The sequence below is a fragment of the Rhinoraja longicauda genome, chromosome 1 (genome assembly GCF_053455715.1).
Source record: "Rhinoraja longicauda isolate Sanriku21f chromosome 1, sRhiLon1.1, whole genome shotgun sequence".
NCBI lineage: Eukaryota > Metazoa > Chordata > Chondrichthyes > Rajiformes > Arhynchobatidae > Rhinoraja > Rhinoraja longicauda.
Genome location: NC_135953.1, coordinates 100,245,089 through 100,265,384, shown reverse-complemented (window position 1 = coordinate 100,265,384; position 20,296 = coordinate 100,245,089). Strand labels below are relative to the sequence as shown.

Sequence of the window (20,296 nt, the reverse complement as noted above, 5' to 3'; positions counted from 1 at the left end):
TTCAATACACTAAGTATTGTACTCTAACCCCGACAATACTTAAGGTTCATAACTTTCCACCAGTTCAACTCTTTTGCACAGAATCCTAGTTTAATGACCTAGTTGTGAATATTAATGACCTTACATTTAAGTAAAGGACAGAAACATAGAAACATAGAAAATAGCTGCAGGAGGAAGCCGTTTGGCCCTTTGAGCCAGCATTGCCATTCATTGTGATCATGGCTGATCACCCACAATCAGTAACCTGTGCCTGCCTTCTCCCCACATCCCTCGGTTCCACTAGCCCATTGAGCTTTATCTAACTCTTTTAAATTCATCCAGTGAATTGGCCTCCACATGCTTCTGTGGCAGAGAATTCCGCAAATTCACAACTCTTTGGGTGAAAAAGTTTCTTATCACCTCAGTTTTAAATGGCCTCCCCTTTATTCTTAGACTGTGGCCCCTGGCTCTGGACTCCCCCAACATTGGGAACATTTTTCCTGCATCTAGCTTGTCCAGTCCTTTTATAATTTTATATGTCTCTATAAGATCCCCTCTCATCCTTCTAAACTCCAGTGAATACAAGCCCAGTCTTTCCAATCTTTCCTCATATGACAAGTCCCTCCATCCCAGGGATTAACCTCGTGAACCGCACTGCACTGCCTAAATAGCAAGGACGTCCTTCCTCAAATTAGGAGACCAAAACTGCACACAATACTCCAGATGTGGTCTCACCAGGGCTCTTTACAACTGCAGAAGGACCTCCTTGCTCCTATACTCAAATCCTCTCATGATGAACATATAAGATTATTAAGGGATAGGACACGTTAGAGGCAGGAAACATGTTCCCAATGTTGGGGGAGTCCAGAACCAGGGGCCACAGTTTAAGAATAAGGGGTAGGCCATTTAGAACGGTGATGAGGAAAAACTTTTTCAGTCAGAAAGTTGTAAATCTGTGGAATTCTCTGCCTCAGAAGGCAGTGGAGGCCAATTCTCTGGATGCTTTCAAGAGAGAGCTATATAGAGCTCTTAAAGATAGCGGAGTCTGAGGGTATGGGGAGAAGGCAGGAACAGGATACTGATTGTGAATGATCAGCCATGATCACATTGAATGGCAGTGCTGGCTCGAAGGGCCGAATGGCCTACTCTTGCCCCTATTGTCTATTGTCTATATGAAGGCCAACATGCCATTAGCTTTCTTCACTGCCTGCTGTATCTGCACGCTTACTTTCAGTGACTGGTGTACAACGAAACCAAGGTCTCGTTGCACTTCCCCTTTACCTAATCTGACACCATTGAGATAATAATCTGCCTCTTTGTTTTTGCCGCCAAAGTGGATAACCTCACATTTATCTACATTACATTGCATCTGCCATGCATCTGCCCACTCACTCAACCTGTCCAAGTCACCCTGCAACCTCCTAACATCCTCTTCGCAGTTCACATTGCCACCCAGCTTTGTGTCATCTGCAAACTTGCTAGTGTTACTTCTAATTCCATCATCCAAATCATTAATATATATTGTAAATAGTTGCGGCTTCAGCACCGAGCCTTGCGGCACTCCACTCGCCACTGCCTGCCATTCTGAATAGGACCCAATTATTCCTACTCCTTGCTTCCTATCTGCCAACCAATTCTCTATCCATGTCAATACCCTACCCCCAATACCATGCGCTCTAATTTTGCTCACCGACCTCCCGTGTGGGACCTTATCAAGGCTTTCTGAAAGTCCAGATACACGACATACAATCCTTCATTCATTTTACCTGTCATATCCTCAAAAAATTCCAGAAGATTAGTGAAGCAGAATTTACCCTTCATAAATCCATGCTGACTTGGACCAATCCTTTTACTGCTATCCAAATGCGCCTTTATTACCTTTTTAATAAATTACTCCAGCATCTTCCCCACCACCGATGTCAGGCTAACTGGTCTATAATTCCCCGTTTTCTCCCTCGATCCTTTCTTGAAAAGTGGGATAACATTAGCTACCCTCCAATCCACAGGAACTGATCCTGAATCTATTGAACATTGGAAAATGATCACCAATGTGTCCAGGATTTCTAGAGCCACCTCCTTGAGTACCCTGGGATGCAGATCATCAGGTCCTGGGGATATTATCAGCCTTCAGTCTCATCAGTCTATTCAATACTATTTCTCACCTAATGCAAATTTATATCAGTTTCTCAGTCTTCCTAGATCCTCTGTCCTCTAATGCATCTGAGAGATTGTTTGTGTCTTCCTTAGTGAAGTACCTGTTCAACTATTCTGGCATTTCCTTGTTCCCCATAATAATTTCATCCGTTTCTGCCTTCAAGGGACCCACATTTGTCTTTACTAATCTTTTTTGTTCTAAACATATCTAAAGAAGCTTTTACTGTCCTTCTTTATATTCTTGGCCAGCTTCGCTTCGCTTCGCTTCATACCTCATCTTTATATTCTTGGCCAGCTTCGCTTCGCTTCGCTTCATACCTCATCTTTTCATCCCGTATTGCCCTTTTTGCTCCTTCTGTTCTCCTTTGAAAGTTGCCCAATCCTCTGGTTTCCCGCTACTCTTTGCTGTGTTATACATCTTTTCTTTTAGTTTTATTCCATCTCTATCTTCCCTTGTCAGCCACGGTTGTCTCTTACTCCCCTTTCTTTCTCTTTGGAATGAAATGATCCTGCATCTTCTGGATTATGCCCAGAAATATTTGGTTTCTCACCAAATCACCAATTATTTGGTTGGGAAAATTCTTCTAAATTTAGAGTCACGGTGTGAAGTAGAATGGAAATTAGTTCTTAAGCAGATTGAGTCCATGCCTACTATCACTTGTTGTACCCTTCCATGTTCTCATCAATTCTAACTCCCCCCCCCCCCCCCCAACGCAAACCACTGGGGCAACTTACTTGCCAACCCACAGTGGAAACCAGAGCAGCCAGAGTGAATGTGCAAGTGGAATTCTCTGCCTCAGAAGGCAGTGGAGGCCAATTCTCTGAATGCATTCAAGAGAGAGCTAGATAGAGCTCTTAAGGATTGCGGAGTCAGGGGGTACGGGGAGAAGGCAGGAACGGGGTACTGATTGAGAATGATCAGCCATGATCACATTGAATGGTGGTGCTGGCTCGAAGGGCCAAATAGCCTACTCCTGCACCTATTGTCTATTGTCTATTGATTATAACTCCACCGAGACAGCACCTGAGGTCAGGATCGAACCCGGGTCACTGGAGTTGTAAGGCAGGTACAAAGCCACCATGTGTCCTGTAATTTTATACAACATGAGGCTAATCGGCCCCGTATCAGTGGCTGAATCATTGGCCTCAACAGTCAAATAAATCAATGCCAAAAGTAGAATCCACAACTGGCACAGTGACACAGAGGTAGAGTTGCTGCCTTACAGCACCAGGGACCCGGGTTTGATCATTATTACAGGTACTACCTTTTCCCTGTGACCATGTGGGATTTCTCCAGGTGCTCCCAATTCCTTCCAAAGACGTGCAGGTTTGTAGGGTAATTGGCTTTTATAAAAATAATTGTCCTTAGTGTGTAGGATAGTGCTAGTCTACAGGTGATCGCTGGTCAGTGTGGATTTGGTGGACCAAAGGGCCACATTGCCTGTTTCCATGCTGTATCTCTGAACTAAACTGATAGAGGTCTTTAGGATCATAGAAGAGCTTGAGAAGAAGGATATGCAGAGATTTTCATTTTGAAGCTGGAACTCAGATGTGTTGTATAAGAAAATAACTGCAGATGCTGGTACAAATCGATTTATTCACAAAATTCTTAAGAAGGGTCTCGACCCGAAACGTCACCCATTCCTTCTCTCCCGAGATGCTGCCTGACCTGCTGAGTTACTCCAGCATTTTGTGAATAAATCGATTTGTACCAGCATCTGCAGTTATTTTCTTATACTACTGAGAAGACAATAAATACCTCTTCAGGCAACGTTTGCCCGCTGTGCTGGCCCGAAGGGCCTAATGCCTCTTCCTGCACCTATTTTCCATGTTTTTTCTATGTTTGGATGAATGTGGAATTCTCTTCCGCAAAGAATAATTGAAAAAGAATCTATTTACAATATGACTCCTTCAGTGAATGAGCCTGTGAGGAGAGATTAAGACTGACCTTTATTCTCCAGCATTTGGAAGAATGAGAGATGACATTGGAACGAGATTCTCTGAGGCGTTGATGGAATCGATGACAATCGGCTAAGAAACTGACTGAAAAGTCTAGCCTTAGGGTATAATGTTAGATTATGGAACGATCTACTTAAAGCTGAGTTGAGAGGAAATGTTTACTCAGTAGGTTGAAACTTTATATGCCGGAGAACTACAGACACTATTCTCCACAGATTCTCCAATTTTAGGTAACCTCTCACTCCCTCAACCTTCTCCCAACTCCCTCCCTCTCTTTATCCCCACCTCCCCTATCTCTCTTCACCCCCTCCCCCTCCTTTCCCCACCCTGTGTTCCACCTGGACTCCCACCTATTTCTCCCCTCTACCCACCACCTACTATTTTCTTCCTTCTGGCTTCACAATCCGCAACTCTTCATTCCAATCTCACATCTTCTGCTCTTATCTCTGGCTTTTCTTCCACCCATCTGCCAACCGAAAACCCTCAGTTGCCTGTGTCAACCTATTAGTTGCCATGCTTTGTCCTGCCTCTCCCCTTTTCGAGCTTTCTCCTCCCCTCTACAATCAGTCTGAAGAAGGGTCTCGGCTCGAAATGTCCTCCATGACCATGTTGCTGAACCTGCTGAGTTCCTCCCGCACTTTGTGTCATTCTGTACAGACACAAGTCAATGCCCAGGTTAAATCAGTGTCCAGCAGTATGCAATTGGATGGAAAATTGATCTTGAGGTATAGGGTCAACCAAGATCTCGTGGAATTGTGGAGCCTGTGACAAGCTTTTGATTTTAAGAATAACTAGATAAGCACATTCGGGGATCATGAAACCAAGCGAGCTTTGTCCTGCCTCTCTCTTTTTCCAGAGAAAACAATCCAAGTCTACATTTAAAAACACACATGCATAAAGCTTTCTCAAATTCCCTGATCTGCATGTTCGTCTCCCAGTCTCCAGAACCAGGGGCCACAGTTTAAGAATAAGGGGTAGACCATTTAGAACGGAGATGGGGAAAAACCTTTTCAGTCAGAGAGTTGTAAATCTGTGGAATTCACTGCCTCAGAAGGCAGTGGAGGCCAAGTCTCTGAATGCATTCAAGAGAGAACTAGATAAAGCTCTCTAAGCTCTTCAGGGGGTATGGGGAGAAGGCAGGAACAAGGTACTGATTGAGAATGATCAGCCATGATCACATTGAATGGTGGTGCTGGCTCAAAAGGCCGAATGGCCTACTCCTGCACCTATTGTCTATTGTCTATTATTGATTGAGGTATTTGTCAGCCTCAAACAAAATCAGCAGGTTAACGTTTATGAATAGTGAGCAAAGACTAAATTTAGCTGAAACACATCAGTTAAAATGAGATGCTGTCGCTGGTGACAGGTGCAATGGAGGTTGTAAGGAATTAAACAGAACCCAATGGTACAGAGGTAATAAAAGCAAATGAGTTGTGCAAATGGTAGAAGGATGTTCATGCCCCTCAACATTGTCACAATATTTGGTGAATAGAACACAGAACAGTACAGCAGAGGGAGCTAGAAGTGCAGGTACTAAGTTCCTTGAAAGTGGCATCACACGTAGACGGGGTGGTTAACTATGATGAAGGCCTTCATCAGTCGTAGTATTGAGTATAGAAGTTGGGATGTTATATTACAGTTATACAAGACATTGGAAAGGCAACATTTAGTGTATTGTGTTCAGTTTTGGTCACCCTGCTATAGGAAAGATGATGTCAAGCTGGAAAGGGTGCAGAGAAGATTTACCAGAAAGTTGCCAGGTCTGAGCTGTAGGAAGAGGTTGAGCAGGCTAGGACTCTATTCCCTGGAGCACAGGTGGCAGAGGGGTAATCTTATAGAGGTGTAAAAGATCATGGGGGGGGGGGAGAATAGATAAGGTGAATGTACCCAGTGTAGGGGAATCTAGAACCAGGGGACATAGGTTTCAGATGAGGGGGGAAGTTTTAACAGGAACTTGAGGGAAATCTTTTCTACTCAAAGGGTAGTAGGTACTATCACAATGTTTAAAAACATTTGGAAAAGTACATGGATAGGATAGGTTTAAGAGGGGTATGGGCTAAACACAAGCAGGTGGACGTGTAGATGGGGCATGTTAGACGGTGTGGGGACCAAAGCACCTGTTTCCATGCTGTGTGACTCTATGACTACGGCATAGGAACAGGCTCTTTGGCCCACAATGTTTGTGTCGCACATGATATGAAGACCAACTCTTATATGCCAGCACGTGATCCATATCCCCACATTCCTTGCATATGCAAATGTTTTCTAAATGTCACTGTCATATCTGGTCTATAAGGTTCACTCCTGCTGTTTCCAAACAGGTGTAGTTTATTAGTTTAGAGATACAGCATGGAAAAAGGCTCTTCGGCCCACCGAGTCCATGCCAACCATCGATCACCCGTTCACATGAAGCCTAGTGGTAGAATCTAGTGGTAGAATCTAGGATCACCCGTTCACTAGTTGCATGAAAACTGGCAAGCATAATGAGACTCGTGAACATAGACTTCATTGCTCGCAGTATTGAGTACAAGACTTCCTGTGTATAGCTTCAGGTGTCTGCTGTGGTCAATTTTATTTTTCTAAATTGTTGAAGGAAAAAAAAATGGAGAATAAACCAAAAGATAATTTTATAGTTTGTTAATGTTGGGTAATTAAGCACCATTTATAGAAGTGATTCATTCTATTGTTACGCCAGATTAGTATTGTATCTGAGTCTTTTACTTGGCCAGTTGTGTGAATATTTTGGATTGTTTTGCTTCCTGGCAATTAAAAAAAAAACATTCAAAAGAGAGTTAGAGCATTCAAAAGAGAGTTAGATAGAGCTCTTAGGGCTAGCGGAATCAAGGATATGGGGAGAAGACAGGAACGGGGTACTGATTGTGGATGATCAGCCATGATCCCATTGAATGGCGGTGCTGGCTCAAAGGGCCGAATGGCCTCCTCCTGCACCTATTGTCCATGTATCTATGTAAGTAATGAGATCATGATGCACCTCTATAGGACTTTGGTTAGGCTGCCTTTAGTGTACAGAATTGCTTGTAGTTCTGGTCGTTCCATTCCAGGAAGGATGGGGAGTCTCTGACGAGTGTGCAGAAGGCTTGCCAGAATGCTGCCTGGATGAGAGGGGATTAACTATAAAGAGAGGTTGGACAAACATCGATTGTTTTCTTTAGAAGTTTATCAGGAGTGTTTTATTGTCATATTTCCCAGACAGAACAATGAAATTATTAGTCAGACATTCTTAAGCACAAATTCTTTGGCAGAAATTTAGAAATTCTTAGGCAGACTGTCAGAACCTTTTCATCTCGGGTAGAAATGTCAAGGACTGGTGGGCATAGCTTTCAATTGAGGGGGCAAAGGTTGAAAGAGATATGCGGGACAATTTTGTACACAGAGGGCACTAGGTGCCCGGAACACGCTGGCAGCGGTAGTATAGGGGGCAGATGTGATAGTTGTGTTTAACAGGCTTTTAGGTAGGCACATGTAAATGCAGGGAATGGAGGGAAATGCATCACTTGGAGGCAGATGAGATTTGTTTATCTTGGCATCATGTTCAGCAGAAAAGACATGCACGTATGCTGTACTCTTCTATGTGTAGAAGTGAACTGCAGATGCTGGTGTATATACCGAAGATAGTCAAAAAGTGCTGGAGTAACTCAACGGGTCAGGCAGCGTCTCCAGGGAAAAAGGATGTGTGACGTTTTGGATCGGGACCCTTCTTCAGACTCCCAGCTGTCTAGCTGACTATCTGTACTTTTTGATGTTCTGTACTTTTTACTGCCCATTTATTTGAATGGCTTGCAAGGCCATATCAAAGATGAACGTAAAGCAAATCGCTCTATGTTGGGAATCGGGCATAAACAGGACCGTGAGGAAGGCAGGTTTCCTCAGCGATATCGTTGATTTGATGCAGTCAATCCTTAACTACATTTCAGTGACCATGGTAACCATTGCAGATAACCATTTTTAAATTCCAAAAATAATTAATTAACTGAATTGAAACTCTATAATTGGATTTGAACTCGTATCTCCAAATGAGGTCCAGCCCCTTGAATTGCTAGTTCAGCAATAATCCTGGCAGTATTATGTTGGTACTGCATACAACGTGACTGTGATTCTTGTATAAGACATAAAACCAGTCTGCTAGTTGGATCATTGGTTTCTTTGGGCAATGAATGAAAATTAAAAAAACTGCAGCTGCTGGAAGAATGAAATAAAAATTAAATGCTGGAAACATTTTAAGGACCAGTCCTCAAGAGTGTGAATCTGCACCGAGTGTCCATTTGGACAAACCGCATCATCCTGCCTTCATCTCCTCTGCTCATTCACATTTATTATGTTTGATGAAACACAGCCTCAGAATAAAAGGACGTACTGACCCTAACCTCCTGAGTGATGAAAGGCCCAGATAGAACAGATGTGGCGAGGGTGTTTCCACTAGTGGTAGAATCTAGGATAACAGGGCCAGGCTTCAGAATAAAAGGACGTACCTTTGATGAGGTAGGAATTTCTTATGCAGAGGGTGGTGAATCTATGGAATTCATTGCCACAGACGGCCCTGGAGGCCAAAGTCACTGGATATTTTTAAGGAGGAGATTGACAAATTCTTGATTAGAAAGGGTGTCATGGGCTATGGGACGAAGGCAATAGAATATGGTTGAAAGAAAGATTAGTCACGGTTGAATGGCAGAGTAGACTTGTTAGGCCAAATGGCCTAATTCTGTTCCTAGAATTTATGAACATGAAATTGAGCCAATATGCTTTGAAAATGGTTGAACTGGTTCATCTTTTAACTGTAAATAAACTAACTTGGGGCTCCCAAGCATTCTCAACCCAAACGTCCATTTTGAAAACGTTAAAAAAATATGATTACAAATACCTTGTTTATTTTTTTTAAATTATCCAACCAAACCAAACCCATGGAATTCATTGCCATAGATGGCTATAGAGGCCAAAAAAATGGTTATTTTAAAGTGGAGATTGACAGGTTTTTGATTAGTAAGGGTGTCAAAGATTACAGGGAGAAGGGAGGTGAATGGGGTTGATGGGGAAAGATTGATCAGCCATGATTAAATGACATTTCAGTGCTTGAAGTCTATTGTCTATTTATTATATATTTTTAAATATATGCTGAACATTTTGTTGTTTATTATGGGTTTACAGAGTAATATGTGTACATAACTGTTGTGCTGCTGCCAGTAAGAATTTCATTGTTCCGTTTTGGGACAGGTGACAATGAAACACTCTTGACTCTCTTGAACAGACTCAATGGGCCAAATGGCCTATTTCTACTCCTATGACATGGAAAAACGGACCCATATTACTTTATATTTTAGAAATACAGCACGGAAATAGGCCCTTTGGCCTATTTCTTTAAATGCAGCTATTCCCTCAGTATCACACTGCAGCACCGACCACACATGCCGTAATGTTGTTGTTTTACAGCTTAACATCGGAATTTTATTTTTACTAAGTGAAGTTTTATGTCTTAATGTAGGCTGGCATATTCACAGGGGCCACTTCAAGAGATCTTGACTAAAACAGATGAGTCATATGTAATTCCCAAACTACACTGAATTTGCTGAAGAGAATTTGTCTGAGCACATTCAAAGGATTTAGGTGTAGTGGCAATGTCATACATTCAATTTATTCCGCTTTTTCTTTTTTACATCCCAGGAGTTAGGTTTTATTTATTTAGATAGATTTCGAAACTCATTCAAAACCAATGCCCGATCTGTGCATTTGACAAAATAAAATTGTTCACCATTCCAATTGTACTCACTCTCCAAGGGGTATTGCAAACTGATGTTAATGCTGTCTCAACACAGAATTTGTTCTTCAATCACACTCTCCTCCCAATGCTAATCTAATCTCTGTGGCTGACACTCTCTCTCACACCTGACATGAGAAAATAGCCTTGAAGGTTTCAATTTACATGAGGTAAAGTCTGCCTCGGCCAACGTGATTTTCTGGTTGCCAAACACTTTAACTCCCTTTCCCATTCCCAGACTGACCTTTCTCTCCTGGGCCTCCTCCATTGTCAGGGTGAGGTCAAACACAAATTGGAAGAACAACAACTCGTATTTTGCTTGGGCAGCATCCAACTAGGTGGTATGAATATTGATTTCTCTAACTTCAAGTAACCCTTGCATCCCCTCTCGCTCCGTCCTTCCCCCACCCGAGTCGTCGTAATAATTTCACTGTCGCCCTGTTGAGTTTCATTGTCTGTATAACTCATTATTACCTAGCCCACAGCCAACATGGACGATTGTGGGCTCCACCTTTCCTTGACCATCGTTACTTTTTGCAAATCTTTCATTCATTTGTTCTATATCTCTCTCTATTTCTAATTGTCCTTTCTCCTGATTCTCAGTCTGAAGGAGGGTCTCGACCCGAAACGTCACCTATTCCTTTTCTCCAGAGATGCTCCCTGACCTGTTGAGTCACTCCAGCATTTTGTGTCTATCTTGCGGTAAATTCATGATGTGTACATGGCCTCTGTTTCTGTCATTGTCTGCATGGCTGTGATAAATTTAATTCATTGTGATGGTTTACATGCTGTCATTGTGATGGTTTTCACCATAATTTTACCATCTCTCTGCAATAAAAAGAAAAAGAATAGAACCCATAAAACAAAACATATTCTTATTTAAACACCATCTGCCTCTGATACTTCTCATCATTGCCTCCATCTACAATTCACACCACCTCAGAAAAGCAGCCAACAAAGTCAAAGACTCATGCCACGTTAGTCATCCCTTCTTCTCCTTGCTCCCATCCGGCAGAAGGTACAGAAGCTTGAAATTGACCACCACCAGACTCGGGAACAGTATTTTTTCTTCCATTATCACCCCTCTGTATAGAGCCATAGTTAAAGAGTCATACAGCGTGGAAACAGACCCTTTGGACCATGTTGCCCACACCAACCAACATGTCCCATCTGCATTAGTCCCACCTGTCTACATTTGGCCCATATCCCTCTAAATCTATCCTATCCATGTTCCTGTCTAAATACTACTTAAATGTTGTGATAGTACCGGCCTCAATTCCATCCTCCGACAGCTCATTCCAAACACCCACCAAACTGCGTTTAAATAGGTTACCCCTCAGGTTCCTATTAAATCTTTCCCCTCCCTCACCTTAAAACCTTGTCCTCGGGTGCTCAACTCCCCAACTCAGGGCAAGAGACTCTGCGTGTTTACCCGATCTATTCCACTCATGATTTTGTACACCTCTATAAGATCACCCCTCTTCCTCCTGCACTCCAAGGAACCGAGTCTTAGGAAAATTATTCCAAGGAAAAGAATGGCCCTTCCATAAGCCAGGGAGGCTGTCCGATTCACCTCTACAACATTGAGGACGTTAGCTAAGTTGGCTAACACACTCTAGAACGTAGAACATGGGAAAAATACAGCACAGGAAAAGGTCCTTCGGCCTACAATATGTGTGCCTCGCATGATGCTAAGTTAAACTCATCTTATCTCATCTGTCCCTCCATTCCCTCCTATCTCGCATGTCTATCTAAAAGCCTCTTAAATATCACTGTCAGATCTGCCTCCACCACCACCCCTAGCAGTGCATCTCAGGCACTCATCGCCTTCTGTTAAAAATTATGTCTCGCACATCATCTTTAAAGTTTTCCCCTCTTCAAAGCTAGGCCCTCCAGTCAATGATATTTCCTTCCCTGTTCCTCTAATTCTGCCCTCAAATTATTCCTGATTTCCATCACCCCCCCCATTGGCTATTATATTATCCAACCAGTGGGACACTTTGCCATAGTTTACACCTCCTTCATTGATGAAATAAGATAAAACTTTTCTCTTTGATCACATTTTTGGCCATGCCTCCTCGGGTGACTGTTTGTGACAAATGCCCCTGTGAAACACTTTGGGATGTTTTCTTTATTTTAAATGTGTTATTGAAACACACGCGGTCACAGGGAGAACATACATGCTCCTCTCGGATTGCACCTGAGATCAGGATCAGACCCAGGGTCTCCTGTTCTGTGAGGTGCCAGCTCTTCCACTCTGCTGCCAGGCTCTATGGTCCAACTTCCTAGCAACCTGCAACATAGCAAGAAATGATTCAGGTCAATGGCTGTAAATCTTCAGATGAGCCCTGACGGCAGTGGAGGAACACAGATCATATTTTGTCAATGATGAGTTTAGTTTAGTTTATTGTCACGTGTACCGAGGTGCAGTGAAAAGCTTTAGTTGCCTGCTAACCAGTCAGCAGAAAGACAATACATGATTACAATCGGGACATCCACTGTGTACAGAGACATGACAAAATGAATAAAACTTAGTGCAAGACAAAGTTCAATAAGATCTGAATAAAGATAGTTCGAGGGACTCTAATGCCCATTTCTTTGCAATATAAAACAGGACTTGTATTTTACCAAATCCGACCAGATGTTTGTATTTGAATTGATTAAATAAAATCTTGCAATCCTTCTTTGTCTTGCAGTCTGAGGCAATTTGACTAATTCTGTGGCAACTTTAGCACTTGCATAAGAATTAACACCGGTGGTTAATCATTTAAGTGATTAAGTAAGAGTGATTAAATAAATTAAGCTGGAAAACGATTTCTGCAAATGAAACTGTTTCCTAGGTCTATGTGGGGTATGTATTTTACTGCTCAGAAGGTTCATCAAGTAACACAAAAGGCAAAAGAGTAATGTAAGAATACTTGAAGACACAAGGAACTGCAGATGTTGGCATCTTGAGCAAAACACAAAGTGGTGGAGGATTGATTAATTAATTGATTGATACTTTATTATCACATGTGCCAGGTCGCAGTGAGATTCTTAGTTTTGCATTCCATACACAAAGTATGCAAGTGTAGGGCACTGACAAAGTTACAAGTGTTCAACGTTGTCCCCAATGGTCCCTCTATGTTCTCTAAGTGCCCCCCACTCCCCCACGTCAGGTCCCTCTGTTCTCACGGTGCATCCACCCCCCACGGCAACTCAAAAGGTCAAGCAGAATCAGATGAGTGTAATAGACAGCCGACATTTCACCTGACCTGAAATCTCATCCGGTCGTTCCCCCTACAAATGCTGCCTGACCCGTTGAGTTCCACCAGTACTTTGTGTTCTGCAAGAACACTTTGATTCACGATTCCAAGTTGCATGTTCCAAGTAGCCAAAGCATGGTGTCTCTGGACATACCCAAGATGGAGTCCATTATGAATGGGACCATATGTTGAAGAGTGCACCTTTCCCCCTGCGGTGGATTACATGTCCCAGCAGAACCGTACAGCCAAGCCAAAAGAACACGAGATACAATGGTTGGCATTTAAGAGGCGTTTGGACTAACAACCACCCGTTCACACTTTATCCCACTGATTCATCCACTTTCTCATCCACATCCATTTTACAGAGTCCAATTAACCTACAAACCCACCCACTTTTCAAATGTGGGAGGAAACATGGAGGGGACACACATGGTCACAGAGAGAGCGTGAAAACTGCACACAGCCAGCAGCCGAGGTCAGGATCAAACCCTAGTCTCCGGTGCTGTGAGGCAGCAGCTTTATCAGTTGTGCCACGGTGCCATCCTGTGATTCCTTCATTGGAGCCAGTTCAAGTTTACAGTATATCATTCAGAGGATATATTGAAAGGAAGAGACAGAGTAAGATAAAGGGTGAAAGAAGGCGCTCATTGCAACATATACCAGGAGATAGAAGGGATTGCAGATGCTGGAATCATACGCAACATATACCCATGGGGCTGAACTGCCTCTTTCTGTTGCATAATATATCAATTTTAAATATGGTGATTCATTTTATTGGGGTGTGATTTTCACAGAGCAAATATTGGCTTTTGTAAGGATTTTTGTGGTACTCAAGTTTGATCCTTTTCTGATCTTTCTAGCTCCTTGATGCTTGTAAGTAGTTCATGTTGGCGGCACAGTAACACAGCTAGTAGAATTAACTTGATCTCTGGTGCTGTTCTTGCAGAGTCTGTCTGCATTAGAACATAGAACATCGAGCAGTGCAGGACCAGAGCAGGCCCTTCGGCCCACAAGATCTGTGTCAGACATGGCGTCAAGAACATCACCTATTTACCTGCACCTAACCCATTCCCCTCCATTCCCTGCACATCCAAATGCCTATCCAAAAGTATTTAAATACCACTAACATATCTGCTTCAACTACCACTCTCGGCAACGCTTTCCAGGCACTCACCACCCTCCACGAAAATAAACTTGTCCCGCACATCCCCTTTAAATTTAGCCCCTCTCATCTTAAAGCTATGCCCTCTCGTATTCGATTTTCCATCTTGGGAAAAGGATTCGGACTGTCTAATGCACCACACATGACAGTAATAAATCTAAATCTAAACCAAATCTAAACCACCTGATATTCCTTTGGGTGTTCTGATTTCCTCCCACATCCCAAAACTATGTGAGCTGGTAGGTTAATTGACCTCTGGAACTTGTCTCCACTGTGTAGCGAAGAGCCCGGGCAGTCACGGTGGCGCAGCGGTAGAGTTGCTGCCTAAAAGCGAATGCAGCGCCGGAGACCCTGTATGTAGGTTAATTGGCTGGGTAAATGTAAAAATTGTCCCTAGTGGGTGTAGGATAGTGTTAATGTACGGGGATCGCTGGGCGGCACGGACTTGGAGGGCCGAAAAGGCCTGTTTCCGGCTGTATATATATGATATGATATGATATGATATGACCCGGGTTCGATCCCGACTACGGATGCTTTCTGTTCGGAGTTTGTATGTTCTTCCCCGTGACCTGCGTGGGTTTTCTCCGTGATCTTCGGTTTCCTCCTACACTCCAAAGACGTTCAGGTTTGTAGGTTAATTGGCTTGGTAAAGGTAAAAATTGTCCCGAGTCGGTGTAGTATACTGTTAAAGTGTGGGGATCGCTGGTCAGTGCAGACCCGTTGGGCTGAAGGGCTTGTTTCCGCGCTGTATCTCTAAACTAAAAAAAGAGGTAGAATGAAGGATTGAGATGGATGGGATAGCGCAGCGGTAGAGTTACTGCTTTACAGCGAATGCAGCGCCGGAGACTCAGGTTCGATCCTGACTACGGGTGCTGCACTGTAAGGAATTTGTACGTTCTCCCCGTGACCTGCGTGGGTTTTCTCCGAGATCTTCGGTTTCCTCCCACACTCCAAAGACGTACAGGTATGTAGGTTAATTGGCTGGGTAAATGTAAAAATTGTCCCTAGTGTGTGTAGGATAGTGTTAATGTAAGGGGATCGCTGGGCGGCACGGACTTGGTGGGCCGAAAAGGCCTGTTTCCGGCTGTATGTGTATGGTATGGTATGGTAAGGGCAAATGGATTACAGTGATTAGGGGGGCGTGGCTGTGTTCTGCAGCTGCGGCTCACCGGCAGTCTCTCCGTTTTTGTTGTTGTTTTTTTGTCATTGTCGTTGTTAAATGTACGTTTTGTTTTATTTTTAATTCTGTGTATGTAGGGGGGTGGTGGGGGGGTTGGGGGAAACCTTTTTTTCAAATCTCCTCCTCAACGGAGATGCGACCTTTACCGTGTCGTATCTCCGTTCGCGCTACGGCCTAACATCGTGGAGTCGGCGGCCTCCAGCTGGGATCGACCTCAAAGACTCCGGTCGCAGGGCCTGGACTTACCATCTCGGAGGCTTCGGCCGTGGGCCCTGCAGACCGCAACATCGGGAGTTCGCAGGTCCCTGGCTGGCGACCGGCTTTTGGGAGCTCCAGCCGTAGCAGCTTCGACCGCCCCGAAGCGCGAGGTACGATCAACCCGCCCGCAGGCCCTTCATCGCCCTGCGTGGCCCGGCCGCAGCACTTTACATCGCCCGGTGGGGGCTCAGGACTTTCATCGCCCTGCGTGGCTTGGCCGCAGCACTTACCATCGCCCGGTGGGGGCTCAGGACTTTCATCGGCCTGCTCGGCTCGGCCCTGGGACTTTCCATCGCCCGGTGGGGGCTTCAAAAAGTTGGGAGCCTCGATCACCTCGTGGCACCACGGGAGAAGAATGAGGAGGAGATAAGACTTTGCCTTCCATCACAGTGAGGGTATGCCTAAAGCAATCACTGTGATGGCTGTTTTGTGTAAAAAATTATATCTGTGTGTCTTGTGCTTTTTAATGTCTACTGCCGGACCCTGACGTGAGAGGACGCTGGCGTTGAGTATTAGCCGCTTTTCCGTCAGGATAGTTTGTCTGTTTGTTTCTATGTTAATTGTTTTTGTAAAGCGCTTTGAGCATGTGATAAGGCGCTATATAAAATAAATGGATTATTATTATTATTATTAGTATTCTTTATTATTATTGTCACGTGCTCTGAGATAGAGAAAAATTGTTGCCGTGTTATTCTGTCAAATCATACCATACAATCAAACCATAAATATTACAATAGGTAGTGCAAATCGAAAAATAATCCAAGTGTGCAAGGTGGTGTCAAAATGTCACAGTGTAACAGAAGCAGAGAAAGTGCAGATAAACTTAGAATGGAGATTTAAAAGAGTGGATTGATTGTAGTGGATGATAGTAGATCTTCCGCTGGGACCAATACACAAAGACGCGTCCCACTCCGACGACATCTTGCAAGCACAATGGGGATGTGATTGCTCCATAAGCAAGCACTGGGTGGGCAGAATGACCTCCGTTCATGAGGAAAGTGGAATGTGAACTTATTTGCTCTTCGTTATTCAATTCCTTTCAGGTAGTTTAGTTGAGTTTATTATTGTCACGTGTACTGAGGTGCAGTCAAAAGCTTTTTGTTGTGTTCTGTCTTCCATTTGAAGACAGGTAGCACATTGCTGTTTTCCATTTGAAACTTGCTTCAGCGCATATGCAGTAATTCTCTGCACTGTTCTGACTGATCCATGTTGATTTGGAGGAGAAACAACACTGTAAATGATCTAAATTAGTTCATGCTAGAATGATAGATGCATCTACCTGTAAGTGCCATCAGGGAACTTCTGATTAGTGTCTGTGATTTTCTCTAAAGCATTCATATAGACAAGGATTTTGTGAATTTTGTACAAAGCATGTAAGTGCTAGTGGTATGATGATTTTACTACTAGTAATGACAAAGCGATGCCACTAATGATGCACTATGCTGAACCTGAGGAGCAATTTTTTAAAATAACTTGCAAACACCCATCTTGGTACAATTTCCATTAAGTTCAGAGCAAATAATGTTTCAACAGATGCTCTCATTTTCCCATCCTTCCACTTAGGTCTTTTCTGTGTCTGTGTATAAATCACACTGTGACTGAAAGGGTGAGAGTTGCAGAATCAGACCGATGTACTTAGGCAGCTAAAATCCTCTCCGTGACACAAAATGTCATGGTGAAGTCTCATTCTATGGGGTTTGATTTAACCTGCTTAGCCTGGACGACATCAAGAGTGTTAATGTATCATATGCACCGGATATGGATTTAGTTTTTAATTTAGTTTAGAGATACAGTGTGGAAACAGGCCCTTCGGCCCACCAAATCCACGCCGACCTGTGATCGCCCTGTACACGAGCACTATCCTACACACGAGGAATCATTTATAATCTTTCCCAAAGCCAATTAACCTACAAACCTGTACGCCTTTGGAGTGTGGGAGGAAATCGGAAAACCCGGGGAAAATCCACACACGGTCATTGGGTGAATGTAAAAACTCTATACAGACAGTACCCGTGGTCTGGATCAAACCCGGGTCCCTGGCATTGTGAGGCAGCAACTCTACTGCTGTGCCACCATGCCACCATTCTGGATTGGAACAATTAAATTTTTATTAGGTTTCTGAATGGTCCTTCCATGAGCTCGGGTACAGTCCAATTCACCTCTACCTCATTGTGGACATTGGACTTTGTCTCTGGAGCTGTTGCACTACAATGCTGAGAGCTATATTCTGCACTCTGTATCTTCCCCTTCTCTTATCCATTATGCTTGAGTTTGGCTTGATTGTATTTAAGTCTTGTATTATCTTAGCAAAACAAAGCTTTTCACTGTACCTCAGTACACGTGACAACAATAAAGCTAAACCTGAACCTTTACAGACAAATTAGATGCAACAGCAACAAAAGATAACTGTACAATAAATTATCTGTTAGTCAGCAAGTGAACAAGACCATGAAAGTGCCAAAACCAAAGTATGTACTGCAGCCACAGTAGTGGTTTGGTTTGGTTTGGTTGGATAATTTAAAAAAATGCTGCAACCACCCAGCAGGTCTGGTGACATCTGTGAACATAACTACTGTTTCAAGTCAGAGACCCATTGTCAGGAAAAAAGACAAAAAGGTAAACAAGCACAGATGGTGTGGCAGAGAATGGAGAGATATAGATCATGTGCAGGCAGATGACACTAGTTTATCTTGGCATCATGTTCGGTACAGACATTGTGGGCTGAAGGACTTATTACTGTACAGTGCAGGTGGCACGGTGGCACAGCGGTAAAGTTGCTGCCTGACAGCGCTTGCAGCGCCAGAGACTCGGGTTCGATCCCGACTACGGGTGCTGTCTGTACAGAGTTTGTACGTTCCCCCCATGACCGCGTGGGTTTTCTCCGAGATCTTCGGTTTCCTCCCACACTCCAAAGACGTACAGGTATGTTGGTTAATTGTCCCTACTGTGTGTAGAATAGTGTTAATACCCGTGGATCGCTGGTCGGTGTGGACTTGGTGGGTCAAAGGGCCTGTTTCCACGCTGTATCTCTAAACTAACGTAAACTACTCTTCTATGTTCTATGAAGAAGAACTGGAAGAAGAATTAAGGCCAGACATTGTCTTATAACGTAGAAACAGGATACTAGAAACTAGAAAAAGACACAAAGTGTTGGAGTACCTCAGCAGGTCAGGCAGCATCTCTTGGATAGATGACATTTTAGTTTGGGGTGCTTCTTCCAAAGAAGACCTTTCTGAACAAGGGTCCTGACACAAATCCACATCACTCTACATTCTCCAGAGATGCTGCCTGACCTGCTGAGTTACACCAGCTCTTTGTGACTTTTCATGTTATTTTTACCATTCTTTTCCACCTCATGGCCAGGGTTTATAGGAATACTTTTCCAAGAAAGATTTGACCTTTAAATCTTCCCTTCCCCACTTCTTAATCCCCTTCCTCCTCCACAATCAATCTCCATGCACCACCTGATGATGGGGATTTTCCAGATCCTATCTTGGCCACTTCACCCAAGTGGTATTACCCAATTCTGCCATAATGATATTAATGCAACATTTTTAATGTGACGTAGATATCCAAAGCTGCTTCATTGATGCTGTATCACTCTCATTGATGCAGGGACAATGGTCTAAAACTTGCTCAAGGAGGATGGTTTTAAAGGGCATTTCAATGGAGGTGGGGAAAGAGAGGTAGAGAGATTTAAGGAGGGGATTCTAGAGTTCTATGACTTACTCTATAGTTTAGCAAGTCATTAAATTTGACATGAGGAGATGTTTGTCCCTTATAACATAGTAGAAGGTCATTAATCTTATTGTCCAAGCTGACTCAGAAAGCAAACCCATCTATCCCATTCCCCATCAATAAATGTAAACGACTTTCCCTACCTTCATGAAATCCCCAAGAGTTTATTGGTCACCCACACAGAGGACAAATTCCAGTAGCTAATTATCCTTCCAATCTTTTGGATGTGGGAAGAAACCAGAACAGCTGGATAAAATTCTATGGTCACGGGGAGGACGTGCGGACTCCACACGCACTGCACCAGTTGTGTCTCTGCACTGCTCAAGTTGCGGAAGGTTGAGGTGCTGGAGGAGGTGACAGAGATAGGTTGAGACAAGACTACCGAGAGGCTTGAGAATCCTTAAATACCCAATTAACAATAGTCTCCTGTCTCCTGCCTGGATGTATCATCACTTGTTCTCGGTAGAAGGTTGAGTGAGAATTAGGTTTCGGGTTAGGTTCAGGTTGAATTGAATTGAATTGAACACTTTATTCTCACAATTACAAAGTATCCCGTGCTAGGTTCACCCTTGATATCCACCGCCCCACCACCCCCACCCCCCTTATGGTGATCCCTCCATGCTTGGTCTTCCTTTGTTCTCCCCCCCCCCCCCACCCGGCTCATGGCGGTCCCGAGGTTTATTATTGTCATGTGTACCAAGGTACAGGGAGAAATTTGTTCTGCATGCGATCCAATCAAATCTGTTAATACTAGACAGAAATACAATCAAGCCAAACTCAAAGTACAAAAGGTAGAGCAAAGGGGAAGATGCAGCGTGCAAAATATAGTTCTCAGCACTGGAGTTTCATTA

The 20,296-nt window shown here is 43.6% G+C and overlaps 1 protein-coding gene across 5 annotated transcripts in view; it reads left to right on the top strand.

Moving 5' to 3' along the window:
- ccser1 (coiled-coil serine-rich protein 1) overlaps positions 1 to 20,296 on the top strand; it is a 993,014-nt gene that overhangs the window by 570,047 nt on the left and 402,671 nt on the right. The window lies entirely within an intron of this gene.